Below are 19,352 nucleotides of genomic sequence, written 5' to 3'. Positions count from 1 at the left end.
CTCGCCATGGCAACGGGGATGTGTTTGCACAAAAGGGGGTGTCGGGAAACACCCACGCACCGCAGCAGGAACGTCTTGCCTGGCCGATCCCCACCCCCCCATCCCCCCCATCGCGGGGACAGCTGCCGGGAGGTGGCCGCGCCCCCCGGAGTCCCACAGCCTCCCGGCCCGGAGAACTGCGCTGCTGCGTGGCTGCCCTTTCCTGAAGTAGAGGAGGGGTGTTATGCGGCCGGATGGCTTGCTCCAGGCGGTGCTCATGCCTTCGCGCCTCTTCGAACCATGCCCATTGCACGGATTTGGAAACAGAGGTGCAGGGAGGCAAAGATGTGTGCCCCAGACCTGAGGAGCCCCTGATGGTGTGGGGTTACCCGTGGGGCTTTGGAGGCAGAACCAGCGGGCTTCAAATCCTTGCTTTCCCACAGCTAGCTCCATTGCCTCAGGCAAAGTGTTGAGTCTCTGAGCCTCAGTGTTCTTATCTGTAAAATGGGAGCAATATTGGTTTCCAGATCAGCCCCTCATTTTTTCCTTAAGTGTATGATTATGTGGGTTTAGTATAGTCACACGGCTATGCAACCATCACCACCACCTGATTCCAGCACATTTTCCCTCAGCCCAAAAGGAAAGCCCAGTCTCCTTAGCAGGTGCTTTAACCTTTCTCCTTCCCCCAACCCCCGGCTGCAAGCGGTCTCCACGGATTCGCCCATTAGGGACACTTCATGTCAGTGGAACCCTCCACCACATGTCCCTTTGTGTCAGGCTTCCTTCGTGCTGCATGTTTCCAGTGTCCATTCATACCCACCGTATGGCGTGCCTCATTTCCTCTTCATGGCTGGATGATATTCCACTGTGCTGAAGGCCCACGGTTTGTGGATCTGCTCTTCGGGGGCTGGACCCTCGGCTTGTTTTTACCCTGGGGCAGTGCTGAGTAGGGCCACTGCGAGGGATCGGGTGCAGGCCCCCAGTGGGCGCATGCCGTGTTCCTCATAGTGAGCATCTAGGATGGGTGGGTGTTAGCTTCACCTCTGCAGGAAACCACCAGCTGTTTTCCAAGCAGCTGTGCCACTCTGCGCCCCCACCAGCCACGTGTGGGAGGCCCAGCTGTCCCCCGTCCCCCCAGCATGGGACACCGTGCCGTCAAAACTACTGGTGAAGGTGCTTCTGGATATACTGAAGGTAACAAAAGAGCCCAACCATTGCTCACAAGTATCACCATGCAAGGAGCTGCTACAAGGTCATTGGCAGATGAACAGGTGAACAGAATGATGTACGTATGTGGAGTATTATTCAGCCTTAAAAAGTCCCCTCTTCTGCTGTGGGCATCATCTGCCAAACAGTCTGAGAGCTGCCCCTGCAGGCTGTTGGTGCCATCCTTACAAAAGTGAACTTAAAAAATGGACTAGCTCGCAGACATATTATGGCATCAGAAAGAATCAAATCGGTGTTTTTCATAACATACCCAGCTGGCATGACCATTGACATAGTATCTGATGATCTAGAATCCAAGCAAAGAGAATGTCCAAATATTGGGTCTTCCAGCCCACTCCCACCCCCCACGCACTTGTACCTGGAGAAGGAGGAGGAGGGGAAGGGGTGGGGAGGGGAGCTTCAGACACATGGATGTCAACACAGGGTACCTCAAGGACACAACGCCAATAGAGGAAGCCAGACACAGAGGACAGCTACAGTGTGATTCTGCATCCAGGAGGTCCCTGGGAGACCCCCCTGGGAGAGTCTGCTTTGTGGACTCCGGAAGTAGAAGGGCGGCTGTCAGGGCCTGTGGGAGGGGGAGTCAGTGTTGCATGGAGACATTCACAGGGTTGTGCAACCATCACCCCCATCCATCTCCAGAACTTTCTGGTCTTCCCAACTGCAGAATGCTGGAGGCAGAGGCGGGCTGTCCCCGGGCCGTGGTCTCGCAACCATGGCATCTTTTCTGGCTGACTGAGCAATGGAGGCTGCAGAGGCCTTGAGCTGCTGTCTGGGGAAGGGACACAGATCCGGTGGAAATCGGCTTGCACGCGCCCTTCCCCCTTCACAAAAGCGCTGAGCATTTACTTAGAGCAGCCTCATAAATCCCCAGCCATGGCACAGCCTTCCAGCTGGAAATGAGTCAAGCGTTCCTCTTTGCTGAGTTCAAGGCTGGCCCCCTGCTCTGCTGGCACTTAGGATCCCCTGGAATGAGCGGAGCGGGAGCATCACGGGCAAGCACGGCTGGTGGGAGCGTACCAGGCACGGCTCCTCCCCAGGACCTGGGATGGGGGGGCAGGAGAGATCTCATGAGGAGCCTCCCACTGCCCTGAAGAATTTGAGAGCAAACAGCTAAGACAAACTTGCCAGGGGCCAAGTGGGAGTTTCCATGCGCCCCCCCCCCCCGCCCCCACAACTTCCATCTCATCAGCGAGATCAAGTTACTCTTCTGAGTGTCCGGAAACCGACTTACCAGTGTTATACCCATCCTCCAGATGCCTCCGCTGAGGCTGATGAGGACTGAATATCTGTGTCCTACAAAGTTCATATACTGAATGAAACTTAATCCCCAGTATCAGGAAGTCGGAGGGGACTGAGTCACGAGGGTGGAGCCTCCACGAGGGGATTAGCACCCTCATGAAAGAAGCCCTGGAGAGCCCCCTCGCCCCTTTAACCAGCAAGGACACAGCAAGAAGATGACTGCCCATGCTCTTAGGAAGCAGGCCTCTCCACACACTGAATCTTGATCCTGAGCTTCCAGTCTCCAGAACTGCGGCAGCTATGTTTGCTGTGTGCACGCCCCCAGCAGCCTAAGAGAGAAGCCCAGAGAGACTTGGGGGTGACCTCAGAGGCGGTGGCACCTGCCCCCCACCCCCAGAGGTGGAAGGTCCACAGAGCCAGCACAAGACAGCCAAGTGCTCTGAGGTTGAAATGCCCTCCGTTTTGTCCTACTAGGTCTCCCTCTGTGTGTCCCACCTCCAGCCCCAGCCAGTTATCCCGTGCACTCCTTTCTTCTAGAGGGGTTCCTCGGGCCAGCTGCCACTCCCACCTCGATCCTCCAAGGGAGTGACTCTGAGAAACGTGTCCATCCTAAGGAATGCACACTCACTCCTTCTTGTCCAAAAAACAAACTCAAATCCTAGTGCAATATGAACAAAAGCAAGGATGCAGGAAAACCCCAGAGGTCACAGAGAATGGGGAGGTGTGGTGGGAAGGTGGGTGGGGCCCACATGGTGGAGGGCTTTGAATGCTGAGCAGTGGTTTTGGGCTGGAATGGGGAAGGAGCTGAGAGCTGTGAGAGGCTCTGTATTGGGCCTAGAGCTTCTGCTCCAGCCACACAGGCCAGGCCTCCTAATGGGCCCTTGAATACACCTGATTGGTCCTGCCACAGGGCTTTTGTACCAGCCAGTTTCCTACCAGGCCTTTGTACCTACCATTCTCCCTTTGCTAGATCTTGGCACTGTTTGGTCAAAGATCACCTCAAATAGGAAGACCCCAGTGGCCTTTCCAGAGCAGCCGTACCTGTTGAGTATCTTGTATCACGCTTCCTTACCCCTTAGTTTTATGGAGTTACCCCTTCCCACCGCCCAGAATCCAGGAGTTGCCTTGTTTGTTTGTCTATGCTCTTTCTCCTTTACTGCTACGGCCCCAGTTCCTAGGGCAGCAGGAGGAATCAGTAGACAAACAATGGATGAATGAAAGAGCTGGGATTAGGGGGTTCCTCAAAGCACCATGCACCATGACCCCTACATACGCATGTCCTGGGACGTGCCACAGGCAGCCCCCAGCGCCCGCCCCTGCAAAGCTTTGAAGCTGGCATTCCCCGCTGGGAGGTGGGCAGGAGCTGCCTGCCATCTCTCAAGGGGCAGGAGGCTGCAAAGAAGAGGGCTCTGGTTTCCTGTCAGAGAGCCCTCCAGGGAAGCAACTTATTTTTTCCAGAATGTTGAGGGCAGCCTCTTGTCTGAGACAAGGAAGCCAGCGGTGACAGTGAGGCAGGGCTTCGGGGCTACTCCTGCAGCAGCCAGGCCCCTCACAGGCAGGACAGAAAAGAAGGCCGTGGGCTGGGCTGACAACTGCTCGGTGAGAAGCTCCAGGGCCTGAGGGATAGGACCGAAGCTCCCAAGCAGCCAGAGGGGGCCGCGGAAGGACCCAGGCTGGTGGAGGGGTCGAGGACGGGTGCAGGTCTAGCTCTGGAGCAGATTGCTTTGCACAGAGATGGCCACCCTGGCATCCCTCGTTTTAACCTAATTAGCTGGGTAGAGGCCCTTTCTCCAATGTACTGGGGGTTATGGCTGCCAGGTCTGAATTTCAGGAGCAAAATTTAACTCATTATACATGCAAAAGGGACTTTCAGATGAAGAGATAGTCCCGGATTATCCTGGTGGCCCAAGGTCCCTCTCCTTATGAGAGGGAGACAGAGGAGCCCAAAAATGCAGGTGTGTCTGAAGCTGGAAGAGGAAAGCAGATGGATCTGTTTCGGTGTTCTGCCCCCAGAACTGAGATAATACATTTGTGTTGCTTTAAGCCACTAAGTTTGTGGTCATTTGTTACAGCAGCAAGAATTTATACGCCTTGCAAATACCCATGTTTATAGAAACCCTCCCCAAACCTACTCTTGCCACTCTCCTTGGGATGGGTCAGGATAACTTTTTCCCTGGACCAGCTTGCCCCAAAACCTGTCTCTAGACCCAGAAACTTCCACTTTCAGCCTCGGGACATGGAAGCCCCACCACCCCTGCCCCGACAGAAGGACCAAGGGCCTGGGGCCACCACCCTGAATGCAGGGTCCGGCCTATAGGGATGAGTAGTAAGTACAAAGGAACACAAACCACCCAGATTTCTCTGCCCTGGAGAGAAAGTGCCTCAACCCTCAGCCTGACCTCCTAACCTCATCTCAGGCTACATCCAGCTGCTTCCTCAAACTCACAGGCCCTTCCCGCCTCCTCCCCTTTGCCTGGTTATTTCCCCCTTTATGGCAGGCAGCCTGTGCACCTGATTCATCCTCAAATCCTAGCTCGAACATCTCCCACTGGTTACAGCCTGTCCCACCTGCTCCCCGCCCCGGACTGTGGGATGGATCTTACTTCATGCATTCATGCAGAACTGCCCTGAGCATGTCCTCAGTCTCACCAGGCAGTGAGCAAGACAGACACAGCCCTGACCCCCACGAGCCAACGGGCTGGTTGGGGGTCCCTCGATGTGCTTTCATAAAATGCAGCCACGTAGAGTGCACAATTCAGACGTGTGATGCCCATACCATGAAGCCAGCACTCCAGCCAACACAGAAGACACTTCTGTCATTCCCAAAGCTACCTTGTGTCCCTTCTCACTCACCCCCATCCCCACCAGGAAGCCCCCCATCTGCTTTATGTCATTATAGAGCAGCTTTGTTTCTCTGGACTCTAATGCAAATGGATTGCACACTGTGCTCTGCAGGCCTGGCTTCTTTCCCTAAGCAGTCGCCTTGGGGTCCTGCCGCCCCAGGGCCAGACCAGGCCTGCTGCCTGCTTTTTTTTTTTTTTTTTTTTTAAGATTTTTCCATTTATGCATGAGAGATATACACAGAGAGAGGCAGAGAGATAGGCAGAGGGAGAAGCAGGCTCCCTGTGAGAAGCTTGATGTGGGGCTCGATCCCCAGATCCCGGGACCATGACCTGAGCTGAAGGCAGACGCTCAACCACTGAGCCACACAGGCGTCCCTGCTGCCTGCTTTTTTAAGGCCTGTAAGCTAAGAATGTTTTTTTACTTTTATTACGTTTTTCAAAAAATAATGAATAAACTTTATTTTTCTTTTATTTTTTTTTATTTTTTTAATTTATTTATGATAGTCACAGAGAGAGAGAGGCAGAGACACAGGAAGAGGGAGGAGCAGGCTCCATGCACCGGGAGCCCGACGTGGGATTTGATCCCGGGTCTCCAGGATCGCGCCCTGAGCCAAAGGCAGGCGCTAAACTGCTGCACCACCCAGGGATCCCTAAACTTTATTTTTCTAGTATAAGCTCAGATTTACAGAAAATTGAGCAGAGAGCGCAGAGGGTTCCATGGAAGTACCCTACTCCAAACCCCAACCCCCGATACACAGTCTCCCCTGTTATTAACATCTTGCATTAGTATGATACGTTTGTTCTGATAGATGAGCCAATATTGGTGAATCGTTATTACTACAGTCCGCAGTTTACATTAGGGATCACTCTTGGTGTAGTTCAGCGCTATGGGGTGGGACAAATGCTCGACAGGTGCCTACCATGATAGTATCAGCCGGAAGGAATACTTGCACTGCTTTAAAAGTCCTCTGGGCTCTGCCTGTTCCTCCCTCCCTCCCCTCTGATCTACAGCGACCACTGGCATCTCCACTGTCTTTATAGTTATGCCTTTTCCAGAATGTCCTAGAGTTGGAATCCTACAGTCTATAGCCTTTCCAGACTGGCTCCTTTCACTTCGCCATATGTATTTAAGGTTCCTCCGTGTCTTTTCGTGGCTTGATAGCTCATTTCTTTTTAGTGATGAATAACATCTCCTTGTCCAGATGGACCACAGTTTATCCCTTGACCTACTGAAGGGTGTCTTGGTTGCTTCCAGCTGGGGAGATTAGGAATAAAGCCTCTATGAACATCCCTGTGCAGTTTTTTAGATGGACGTTAAGTCTTCAATTCATTTGGGTAAATACATAGGAGCACGCCTGCTGGATTGTATGGTAAGAGTATGTTTAGTTTTGTAAGAAACCACCAAAAGTACCGTCTTTAAAGTAACTATACTATTTTGCATTCTTACCACTGATGAATGAGAATATCTGGGTTTTCACATTTTTTTAAGATTTCATTTATTTATTTATTCATGAGAGACACACACACACACACACACACACACACACAGAGGCAGAGACACAGGCAGAGGGAGAAGCAGGCTCCATGCAGGGAGCTCGATGGAGGATTTGATCCCAGGACCCCGGGATCACACCTTGAGCTGAAGGCAGACGCTCAACTGCTGAGCCACCCAGGCGCCCCTGGGTTTTTTCACTTTTTAATGGTTGAGGAAAATCAAAAGAAGAACCACATTTCATGAAAGGCATATGAAATTGAAATCTCAATGCCCATAAATAAAGTTCGGTTAGAATGCAGCCACACTCACTCATTTATGTACGAGTCTATGTCTTAGCTTCTTCCACACTACAAGAGTAGAGATGCTACGTTGCACAAAGCCAAAAATAATTCTTTGTGGCCCCCCCGTCAGTACAGGGGACTAACCTATGTCGCTGCATGGACCGACAGATCTCTCCTTTTCACTGCTGAACAGGGTTCCATCGTATGCATGCACCATCATTTATCTGTCCACCAGCTGATGGACACTGAGCTGTTCCCAGTGCTTAGTGACTGCAAATAAAGCTGCTGTGCATGTTTGTGTGTAAGAGACTCTATGGGACATATGTTCTCATTTCTCTCAGGCAGATGTCTACGAGTGGAATCTCTGGGTCCTGCCGGGGCATGTTGTCCTTCATATATGACCTTGGGCAGGATTCTATTTCTAACCAATGCTTTTTATACCAGTGATTCCTTCTTTGCCTTTTGCCCTCTGCCAGACTAGACCGCCAGGACTTCATTGCCCATGGAAGGGGAAACAGAGTAGAAAAGCATTCAAAAGGCTATTCTGTTTCAGAAACCAGAGTTTTTGAGTTGCAAGAATCTGGGCTTTTGAGCTGCAAAGTCAGAGCAATGAAGAGCTCCAGACACAAAGTTGATGCCCCAAACAAAAGATCTGGGGAAAATATGTATAACAATGAGCCAGCCTGTGAGCCCAGGAAGAGGTGATGGCTTCCAGGGCTGGGGGAAGAAGTCAGTAGTTGGAACAGACACTATCATCTGTTCATCAGCATCTACTCTTCTCCCCTAAGGAGGAGCAGCAGGATGGCGTTCCCCAGCCTCCTTCACTGTGTCTGAGCTGTGTCTGTGTAGCCCTGTGTAGCCCTGTGTCTGAGCTCTGTGTCTGAGCTCTGGCCAATGGAAGGTGAGTCAAGGGGTGTGGGACCACTTGTAGGCTGACCCTCCAAACCTCCCCTGTATGCTCTCTGATTTCTTTCTTGTCCCACTACTGGGAGCTGCAGGCACAGTAGAACTCATGAACATGGTGGAACCATGAGGTGGCAGGAGCCTGAGACATGAAGGACTGGGAGAAAGGAGGGCCCTTCACCTAAATACCCCCCTGAATCCCAAACTGTCAAGTGAACGGGAGACTCACATGTGTTAAGTCACGAGGGGGGAGCCTTTCTAAATCAAGAGTCCCAAACCCGAATGCTCAGCTGGCCAGATGGGTAACATGAGAGCAGTGGTTAGCTGTGAGGCAATAGGGAGTGGCGGGGACTATGGCAAACCAGAGCCCAGGCCCCTCTAGAGAGGATAACCCCATTCCACCTCCACCACTTGCTGCTACATGGGAATATGGACCCAATGTGGCCAGAAATCCTGACTTCTCTAGAGAATCTGAAAGTTTAGATGCTTGTCAAATGCCCTCCTCATCAGATGGCAGTGACTTATTAAAGTTGTAGAAAAATATATTGTTCTGGCTTGATTCAGTGCATCAAGGGCTAGATCTGACCTATTGGCCACTGGTTTGCAACCTCTGCCCGTTCATTCCATTATATGCATTTATTGAGCAACTTTGTGCCAGGCACAGTCTAGGGAAAAAGGAAGAGGGGAGAGTAGCTCTCTGGCAAAGACCCAGAGGGACAGGATGCATGACCTGCACATCCCTAGAGTGGTGGCTGGCGAGGCTGGTGCACAAGGCAGCCTCGTCCTTACCCAGCCTGTGTGCACCTTACAGAAGCCTCTCATCCTGGGGGTTGGGGGTCTGCATGGGCCATGTGGTAGCCTCCAGGCCTTCCCAAAGATTTACTGGGGAAAACTTTTCCTCACTATGGCCCAGAATAGTTAAATTCCCAGTCATGTGCTAATTACTATGCCCTTGAGCAAAAATGTTCATCTAAAAAACATAAAATTATAATGGTTTCTTGACATAATAGGAACAAACAGGATGAGCACAGAAGCAGCCAGCGGCAGCAACACAGCGCAGGGCTGGCAGGGGGCTTGGGCGGCACCTGGGAGGACCGGGGGCAGGGCCCTGGTGGGAGAGATTTATGGCCTTGGGACGTGGCTGAGCACATCTCTCTTTAGCGGGTTTCTGGCTCAGGTTGAACAGTCATCCTGTCTGGGCGTGGAGCTGCCCGCTTGGGTGACTCCTCTGTCTTGCTGTGTGTCCTGGGGACAGTGACTTCCCCTCTCTATCTGCCCAGTTCCTCATTCATGAAATGGGGCTAAGAAGAATGTTCACCCCTGAGAGTTCTTCCCCACGTTATAGGTTTGTAAACACCGAATACAGCACTCGGCACATAGGAAACTGTCCCTACATGATCGTCACTCCAGGCCCATGGGAACCAGAGGAAAGGGGTGCGGGAGGGAGGGCACCCCATGGCACATCTCTGTCCTTTCTTCTCTTTCATGGGCCTGTCCCACCCCTGGCTTTAGCTGTAAGGTCCCCATTCAGAAAAGGCTCTCATGCTCCTGTCTGCCTGCCTGCCTGGCCCAGCGTCTGGTAGGAAGGATTCCAGAGATTCTAGAGTCAGCAAGGAGGAAAGGAGGGAGCTGGTAATCTCTTGATAAGAAATGTTCTTCAAGCCCAGCCCTTCTTGTCTGAGCAGATAAGATGGTGAAGGGGTGGGGCCCCACCCAGGGCCCATGCATACACCCAGAGCCTGTGCATGGACACCCAGAGCCCATGCACACCTGCCCAGAGCCTGTGTACACACATCTAGAGCCCATGCACACACACCCAGAGCCTGGGCACACATACCTACAGCCCATGCACAACTGCCCAGAGCCCATGGACGCATACTCAGAGCCCATGCACACCCACTCAGGAGCCCATGCACATTCACCTAGAGCTTGTGTGTATACACTTAGAGCCCATGCACACACACCCAGACCCTGGGCACACACACCTGGAGCCCATGCACAACTTCCCAGAGCCCATGCATACACACCCAGAGCCCATGCACACACACCTAACACCACATCCAGAGCCTGTAGACACACACCTAGAGACCATACACACACACCCAAAACCTGTTTACACACACCTGGAGCCCATGCACAACTTCCCAGAGCCCATTCATACACACCCAGAACCCATGCACACACACCTAGCACCACACCCAGAGCCTGTAGACACACACCTAGAGACCATACACACACACCCAAAACCTGTTTACACACACCTAGAGCCTATGCACACACTCCCAGAGCCCATGCACACCTGCCCAGAACCTGTGTACCCACACCTAGAATCAATGCACACATACCCAGAGCCCATGCATATCTGCCCACCCCTTCTCCTGGCTGCCCTTAGCCTCAGGCTCTCTAGGTAGTTATAACCAGTGGCATGCTTTGGGTTGCAAGTAACAGGTAATCTAACTCAAAAATGGCTTAAGCCAGGGGTCATCAATCTATTGCTCATGGGCTGCCTCTATGTTTTGTTAATAAAGCTTTATTGGAACCAAGTTATGCCCATTTGTTTGCGTATTGCCTCTGGTAGCTTTCATGTTCCAACAGCAGAGCTAACTAGTTGTGACCGAGATTGTCAGGTCTACAAAGCCTCAAGTATTGACTATCTGGTCCTTTACTAGAACATTTTGCCAACCCTGGCTTAAACTATAAAAAGACTTGCATCATTTGATGATGTCTCAGAATGAAGGTAGCATGTCAGGTGTCTATGACCACACAAGTCACCCTAGATGTAGAGGCTTAAAGCAATAATAATCATTTATTATGTCCCAATTTCTGTGAGTCATGAATTTGGGAGTTGCTCTGCAGGGCATTCTAAGCTCCAGGTGTCCCAGACAGTTCAGCTGATGGCGTCAGTGGCTCATGCTAGGTCATCTGGATGCCATCTTCTTTTATACATCTGGCACTGGGCTGGGAAGACTCTAACAGTGGGCACACCTTGGGTATCTGCCTTCAGCTTCATGTGTTATTTCCAGCAGGATGGCCTTAGGAAAGCCAGACTTCTTACAGTGCAGTTCTTGGCTTGGTGTCCTGAGCATGCCCCAAAAGAAAGCGAAGTAGAGATCATATCACCTTTATGACCAAGCTGCAAAGTCATGCAGCTTCACTTCCTCTGTACCCACAGGTCAAAGCAGTCACAAAGACCCACCCAGGTTCAAGGGAAAGGAACTCAGACCCACCTCTCCAGTCACCAAGAATCCAGGATCCTTCCATCTTACTGCTCTGCTGACCTTGCTTTGTACTCAGCCCCATAGTCACAAAATGGCTGCTGCAGTTCCAGCCTTTTAGGCAAACACAGCAATGTCCAACAGAAAGAGGAAATCGTCTTGATCTTGTATCTCTCTTTTGTTCCCCATATCTTTCCCGAAATATGAGTCATACAAAAGAGGGCATAAATTGTAAGTGTTGGGGCACCTGAGTAGTTCAGTCGGTCAAGCATCTGACTCTTGGTTTCAGCTCAGGTCATGATCTTAGGGTCCTGAGATCAAGCCCCATGTGCTCCTCCATGCTCAGCACGGAGTCTGCTTGAGATTCTCTCTCTCCCTCTCCCTCTATCTCTCACCCTCCCTGGCCTCTCTCTCAATCTTTCTCTCTCTCTCTCTCTAAAGTAAATAAATATTTTTAAAAATACTAATTTTTTTTTAACAAATAAATAACCTGTAAGTGCTCAGAGCAATATACTTCCAGAAGTGAGTAAGCCCTTACTGTGGCCAACACCCAGACAGATGAACTAGAAGCCCCTTCACCTCCCTCAGCCACTACCCCACGTTCCTCCCCGTAGGTAACCACCATCCTGACCTCCATCGCTACAACCAAATCTCGGCTTCTGTGTTTTGTATAAATGGAATCAGAGCTACGTGCGCTCGTGTGTCTAGCTTTCCCTCCCCACCGCTGCATTTATGAGCGTCCTCTACAGCGCTGGGTACGGCTGCAGACAGCTCTTTCTCCTGGCTACGTAACATCGCATTGTGAGCCACCACCACCGATGTTTCCATTCTCCTGTTGCAGGACACCCGGGTTGCTTGGGTGATGGTGAAGAGAGCTCCCATTAACATCCCCAGAGGTATTTCCCCGGGAAAAGGTGGAATTACTGGGAACAGTGGAATTACTGGGTTAGGGCAGAGGTGAAGTTCAGTTTTAGTAGGAACTTCCAAATACGATGTCCCTGGCACCAAGTTTGGAAGTCCTGGCACCCCACACCAAGTAACCCTTTATGTCCAGTCTCCTACCCCAGTGTCATCCAGGCCTCCGACCCCTTCTTTCCTGCCTGCTGGAGTCCAGAACCATGAACTCCAAGGTAGACCATCACCTCCAGAGGCAACAGGGCAACAAAGGACACCTCATTAAAGGAAATTCCATCTTACAGGTTTCAAAGGGGGTTATGTATGTATGTATTTATTTATTTATTTATTTATTTTAGATTTTATGTATTTGAGAGAGAATAGGAGCAGGTGGGGGGTGGGGGCAGAGGAGAGGGAGAAGCAAGCTCCCTGCTCATCCCAGGACCCTGAACTGAACTTAACCAACTGAGCCACCCAGGTGCCCCCAAAGCAGGTTATTTTTTAGGACAATAGAAAGGATGTTTATTATAAAATGTTTAGAAAAAAATTTGAGCTCTAAGCAAGAAAATAAAGGCCTTCTGTTGCCCTGTGGTACTGCAGTTAACACCACTGCGATTTTAGTGTATTTCTGTCCTTTTTTCTCCTCATTGATGTGGACCTATGATTGTGGGTAACTTTTACAACATACTAACTATATGCCAAGCACTGTTTTTTTTTTTTTTAAGATTTATTTATTTATTTATCATAGACAGAGAGAGAGAGAGAGAGAGAGAGAGACGTAGAGACACAGGAGGAGGGAGAAGCAGGCTCCATGCCGGGAGCCTGACGTGGGACTCAATCCCAGGTCTCCAGGATCGCGCCCTGGGCCAAAGGCAGCCGCTAAACCACTGAGCCACCCGGGGATCCCCCCAAGCACTGTTTTTTAAGCAACTCATATATATTAACTCATTTAATTTCCCTAACAATTCATTCAAGTGGTCACTGTTATTGTCCTCGCTATTCAGATGAGGAAAATGAAGCCCAGGAGGTAACATGACTTGCCCAACGTCACACAGCTGTTAACTGGAACTCAGCTCTCTTGGCCTACTTCAGCTTCTAACTGCTGCAGTTAGTCTTTAGAAGTTAGTCTTTCTCCCCATTTTGTTCTTATTCACCTGGAGTCACAGGGGTGCAGGGTAGGTGTGATCGTGGACTTCAGAGCCTGGGAGCCCCCATCCTCCCAGACCCCTGTGGTCAGGCCATGGCACGCCCTGTTCTCGGTCACCTGCCTGACTGGGGGTGGCGGGGGTGGTGGGTATCCCAGCCTCAGGACAGTGGTCATGCCGAGCAGGCCCGGCCTCCCTGTTTCCCCCGCCCCAGGGCCTCTACAAAAGGGAGACGTGTTGGGCGTCCACCTGTCCTCGCCAGGCGTCTTTCATCTCTGCCTCTGAAGATAAAGATCAGTTGGCTGCCAAAACGATCTCTGGAAAATGCCAAGATGTTTTTCACCCGGGCAATAAATAGAATGACAGTCAGGCTGCCCAGGGCTGTGTGCTCCCCTGTGCATGCTGGGCCACTGAGGCATACGTGGCACTTTCCAGGTGTCCCCAGGGGCGCTGGCGTCCAGCAGCTCTGGCTCAAGATGGACACGTTCAAATGCAGCAAGAGCCAGCCTCCCTGAGCCCTGGGCTGGCCCCTGGGTTCCCCCACTCCACGCACCTTGGTCTTGGGCCCCGTTTTCTCAGCTGGAAAGTAGGGGCAATGATACGGTATTTCATCAAAACGAAGCCACCACTGATGTTGGCCGTGCTGTAACATGATGCCCCACTCAGAAAAACCATCGCCACTTAAACTCTGACCAGCCCCTGGTGGTTGGAAATGTTTTGATTTCAGTGATGAGGGAAGACCGGCCTCCAGGAAGTGACGACTTCTCGTTCTCACAGGCTGTTGTGACAAGTACATGAGTCAATTCGGCTAAAGTGCTCGTGGCGGGGCTTGGCACTGGTGCTGCGTGCTAACATTACGGCCTTCTCTCACCTCCTCTTCTGTGGCAAGGGGTGAACAATGGTGGTGGTTTCCCAAAGGGGAATCAATCTCTGGGCCTCCTGTCCTGACCGTCCTGGGGGAGATCGTCCTCCCAGAGGCCACTTCTCAGGCTAGGATCATGGTGTTTTGTCGTCCACCTTCAGGTGGCCAGGTGGACCGCCCCGCGGGGACATCGTTGTTCTCTCTGCTATGGTGAAAGGCCTGGAGGTGGTCCTTAGGCAGCGAGGACCCCTCACTGGGGAGGGGTCTCCATGGAGGTTACTTCTAGGACAGGGAGAGACAGGCCACAGCAGATGAACAAGAAACACTCCGTAATAATGTCAGGGAGACACGATGGTGAGGAAGAAGACACAGCAGAAAGAGGTGCAGCGAACCATGGGGAGAGTCCAGGCTATTTAGAAAAGGAGGCCAGGCAAGGCAGTGGATGTGAGAAGTGAACAGTGATATGCAGACATCTAGGGGAAAGGTATTCTGGGCAGAGGGGAACAGCAAATGCAAAGGCCCCGAGGCAGGAACTAATCCTTCTGCAGAGCAGAAGGAAGGCCCTTGAGAATGGAGCAGAGTGAATGGAAGGGAAGGGGGTAGGTCATGAGATGGAGAGGTGGGCACAGGCTTTGGAGGTCATGTGACAAGCGCAGATCTTCTGGGAGCACTGGGAGCCATTGGAATGTAGAGCAGGGCGGTGGTATGGTCTGGTTGATGTTTGCAAAGGCCACTCTGGCTGCTGTAGACTGCAGGCGTTGAGCCTCTTGCACTAGCGTCTTGGAGCGTCCTGGAGGTCACATGGAAAAAGCCATAGGAACTACTTTCACCACACCCAGCATATAGTAAGCTGTCAATTATTGCTGGTCAATGTGGATATCGTTATTCTACTTTTATCAATATTGCATCTCCACAGGGCCTCAGTCTGAACATAATTCAACTCCCCAAAGCTCAGAATCTGTCTGGGTAGATGCAGATATGCAATGAATTCCTCCAAGAAGAGCCCCACCCTCAGGCCCAAACAGGCTCTAAGACCTCAGGGGAAGGGGCGTCTCTCTTCTCACACCTTGGGATGTCCAGGACTAGCAGAGTCAACACCCCTGGTTCATGCCCATGCCTTCTGCTCTCAGTGCCTGGAAAAGCCCCCATCAGCACGCCAGCCAGGCTCTGAATGCACTGACCTACTGGGAAGGCTCTCTGGCCCCAGCTACCATTTCCCTGTGCGGAAATCTCCATGGATCTTGGCTACAACAGCCACCAGCTTCTTGTCTGTGTGTAGATATTCCACACAGGCCTATCAAGTGTCCCGAGGTCAGAGACAGTCAAAATTTGCAGGAAATTCTGAGCCAGCCAAGCTTGGGGTTGGCAAATACCCAGCACTTTCCTGTGCCACACCCAGGCAGACATCACTAATCTATCCCAACTCTCTTCCCCACTGAGTTTGAACATGGCCTCAGGATCTTCAACCTGGACCTTGAGGCAGGCACTTTCAACTGCGAGGAACTGGCACATGATGAAAGCTCCTTGCTGCCCCCAGTCAAGCACAAAGCTCTCGTTTTTATAAATGGGAAAACTAAATCCCCAGTACCAGGAAGAAAGTGGAACTCAGGCCCTCTGAGTCCCAGTGCACATTCTCACCCCTCACAGGCAAAGAGACACCTGTCATTGAGGCCACCTCAGAGGACGTGGCTAAGCAATGGTACTCAGTAAATGTTTGCTCAGCAAATAACGGATTAAGCAAAAAGCCAAAAGAAAGAAAAAGAGGAGTTTTAGCTGCAATTGATGAAAACCAGGTGTGTGTGTATGAGCGGAAAATTCATGACATCAAGGGTAGCTAGACGTTTAGAAAAGTCGCTAAGGGAAATGTTCAGGGTGTCTTTCCTTGCTGGACTTTAAAAATAGTCCTGGGGAAAAATGTAGTCCTGATTAAGGATCCATCTGCCTGGGAGGTGTCTGCAACACTGAGGGTTCGTTATTCATTCATCAACAAGTGTTTGTTGAGCATTAATTATATGCCAAGCATAAAGCAGTCATTGAATCAAAAAGCAAGATGTGTCTCTCTATCCGTTCCAGGACCCCGGGCCGTGTGGGTTGAGCTGAGCCTGGGAGCTAGACACAGTCCCTTCTGTGGCAGGTGTATTTGCTAGCCACTGCTGCAGAACAAAATGCCCTTGAACTTACCAATTTAAACCAACCTAAGTATTTATCTCATGTAGTTTTTTTGTGTGTCAGGAATTCGAGAGCAGCTTCTCTGGTTCTGCTTTGGGGTCTCTTGTGAGATTGCAGGGAGGGTGTGGGCTGGGGCTGCCCCACCCAAAGGTTTGACTGGTGCTGGAGGAGCTGCTTCTAAGACAGCGCTCTTGATGGCTGTTGCCAGGTGTGTTAGGAACAAACCACCACAGCCTGGGGGGCTTAAATAACAGAACTTTATGGTTTCACAGTGTTAGAGGCTAGAAGTCCAAGGTCAAGGCGCCAGCAGGTCTGATTCTCCTGGCCTCCCTCGTTGGCTTGCAAATGCCTGTGTTCTTACTGTGTCCTCAGATGGCCTTTCCTCTGTGCATGCGTCCCTCGTCCCTCGTATCTCTTCCTCTTCTTACAGGAACAGCACTTAGGTTGGATGAGGGCCACCTCAACAGCCTCGTGTTAACTTCATCATCTCTTTGAAGGTCTCATTTCCAAATTCAGTCCCACTCCAAGGTACCGGGGCTCAAGGATTCAACACAGGAATCTGGGTGTACATGATACAGCCTAGAACAGCAAAGCTTGGGTCCTGGCTATTGGTGGGAAGCCCCAGCTCCTTCCTATCAGCCCTCATGGGAGGGTTCCAGCGCCCCCTTGCCTCCCAGCGAAGCTCCAGCCCCATCAGAGTTAAATCGTATCTTACAAGCCTTTGGATCTGAATGCTTTCCACTCAGCAGCTAGCCCAAGTCAATCAATTATTCATTCCACAAATATTCCAGCTCTGATGTGCCCAAGGAGGGTGCCAGGGAGGTTCTGGAGGTAGAACAGAGAAGCAAATGTCCCATCCCAAGGTGGAGTGACAATGGTTTAGTTGGTTTTTTTAAAGATTTTTAATTTATTTTTTTAAGAGAGTGTGCACCAGCATGAGCAGGGGCTGGGGGAGGGGCCAAGGGACAAACAGGCTCCCCGCTGAGCAGGAAGCCCGCCCCATGTGGAGCTCCATCTTGGGACCCCGGGAACATGACCTGAGCCCCCCAGGCGCCCCTGCAGTGACAATGTTTGCAAATGACAAGTTGCTGCTTGTGAGCCCATCATGTACCAGGCGCAGTGCCAAGCTCTTCGCACTGCATTCTCTCCCTGACCCCTGGAGCGGTACTGTTGTCACTCCCACTTTACAAATGATGAAACGGAGGCACGGAGCGCGTAAGGCACCTGTCATAAGGCACAGAAACGGCAGAGGTGGGGCTCTAACCCAGTCACCGGGGCTCCAGAACCCAAGATTTCCACCAGGACCTGGTCCTGCCACGGGGACCCTTTACGCAGAGTTCTGGGGCTGCCCTGGAGCCCAGCTCCACTGGCGGTGACTCTGTCACTACGCTGGGTGTAGCCGGAGCTCCCTGGTTGCTGCAAAGGTGAAATGAAATCCTAGGGAGCCGGTCCTCACCTGCACTAAATCCCTTTCCCCCTCCCACTGGGTTCAAGGATCCATGTGATAACACCGATGAGAGAGGGCTCGGCGCTCCCCGCGGGGCTGGGGACGCCTCGGTGCGCACGCGGGCCGCTGCCACCCGGGCGCGGGCACAGCCGCCCAGGGCCCGCGGAGGAGCCCCTGCTTCCCGGGCCTCGGGGCGCCCGCCTCGCCCCCGCCGCCTGCAGAGCGAGCGGTGCTCACGTTCACACCCCGAACGCCACCACCCCTAATTAGACACAGAGGCACCGGAGCGTGCGGAGATGGTGGGAGATGGTTCCTGTTTAGTAGAAGTGTCATTTCGTCTCTGTCTCCCTCTCTCTGGCTGCTTCTGAGACTTGCTGGTGGTAACAGAGATCGGAAAAAAGAGAACGCCCACAGAAACACGTGCCCGGGGACCAGGCGCAGCGGCTCCGAGTGGGCGAGTGGGCGTGCGAAGCAGCAGCCAGAGCACTCACACACGCTGGCACACGCCGTGCGCTCACGTGGCCGCTCCCGACACCGGCGTGCCCTGCCTCCAGCACGGCGGGCCCAGCCGGCGCCCGGAGCCTCCGGTCCCGGGTTCAGATCCCGACTCTGCTGCTTGTGGGCTCGGGTCCTGCTGCAAGGGATTGACCTCATCCCGCTCCTCAGCCATCAAAGGAGGGTGGTTCCTTGTGATGACCTCACTCTCTTGTGCTCCTTGCTCTGCTCCTCGGGCTGACCCAGGTGGCCTGCATCGACTGGCCTCCTCCCCTCTGCTCTGGTGGAGGTTGACCAGTGAGGGCAGAGCAGAGGGCAGGGGGGGAGGGGGGGAGGGAGATGGGGGGTATTTACGTTGTTTTTTTTTTTTTAATTTACATTTACATAGCCTCATTTTAAGTATTCTGGCTCTTGCATCGACTCTCCTGACCTTCCCTGCTCTACGCACGGTGGGGGGAGGGGGGCTGACCCTGAGGACTACATTACCCAGGCTCCCTTGCACTCTGCAGGGTTCAGCCAATGGGAGGCACCGATGGAAGCTGGCAGGCAGCAGGAGAGAAGTTGGGGTATTTCCCCCACCTCCCTTTCCCTCTCGCCACGTTTATACCAGGGGCTGTGTTCTTCTGCTGAAGGTCACTCCTCTCCTAAAGCTACAGCTCCCTCTGGGTTCCAGGAGCTACTTCCTCTACACGTCTTCTGGCAACAGCTCCCTGCTCATGCTAGCCTTGAGCACTGCATCATTCCTTCTTGATTTCCCAAACATACACCCTGCTTCCACCTTCCTACACTGTCCCTTCCATAAACTCTTCCAATTTTCCTGTTTGAGTGCCGGGACTCATTGAACAATGAGATTTGTGAAATCTCAGGTTGGATGAGCCAGTTACAGTGTTTGAACACACATTAGAATATTAACCACTAAAGCAAAAAATAGTTGGGTGTTCTACTTAACCTCATGTATGAGTGGTATTTGTGACACTCTGGGACATCATCATGGAAAAAATAAATAAATAAAACCTTTTACAGGGATAATCGAAGGTGTATTTGGCCCAACCACAGAGTCCAAATGATCACACATTCTATGGAGATGGGAGTGGGATGCAGCTTGTGAGACACAGTAGGGTATACGATGGGAAAAGAAGATGGAAGGATGTGAAG

General features: G+C 52.0%; 2 long non-coding RNA genes across 2 annotated transcripts; both read right to left on the bottom strand.

Annotated features, from left to right (window-relative positions):
- Positions 1-1,412: 1,412 nt before the first annotated feature.
- LOC125753739 (uncharacterized) lies at positions 1,413-2,513 on the bottom strand. Its single transcript, XR_007406199.1, has 2 exons — positions 2,441-2,513; positions 1,413-2,249 (listed from the first exon to the last, which is right to left on the bottom strand). It is a non-coding gene; the product is annotated as an uncharacterized LOC125753739 (long non-coding RNA).
- Positions 2,514-10,750: 8,237 nt separating this feature from the next.
- On the bottom strand, positions 10,751-11,321 carry LOC118352377 (uncharacterized). The gene is made up of 2 exons (XR_004809406.1): positions 11,198-11,321; positions 10,751-11,048 (listed from the first exon to the last, which is right to left on the bottom strand). It is a non-coding gene; the product is annotated as an uncharacterized LOC118352377 (long non-coding RNA).
- Between the last annotated feature and the right edge of the window lie 8,031 nt (positions 11,322-19,352).

The sequence above is a fragment of the Canis lupus genome, chromosome 26 (genome assembly GCF_003254725.2).
Source record: "Canis lupus dingo isolate Sandy chromosome 26, ASM325472v2, whole genome shotgun sequence".
NCBI classification, from domain to species: domain Eukaryota; kingdom Metazoa; phylum Chordata; class Mammalia; order Carnivora; family Canidae; genus Canis; species Canis lupus.
Note: the sequence above shows the minus strand (reverse complement) of the source record. Positions and strands in the feature narration are given on the sequence as shown.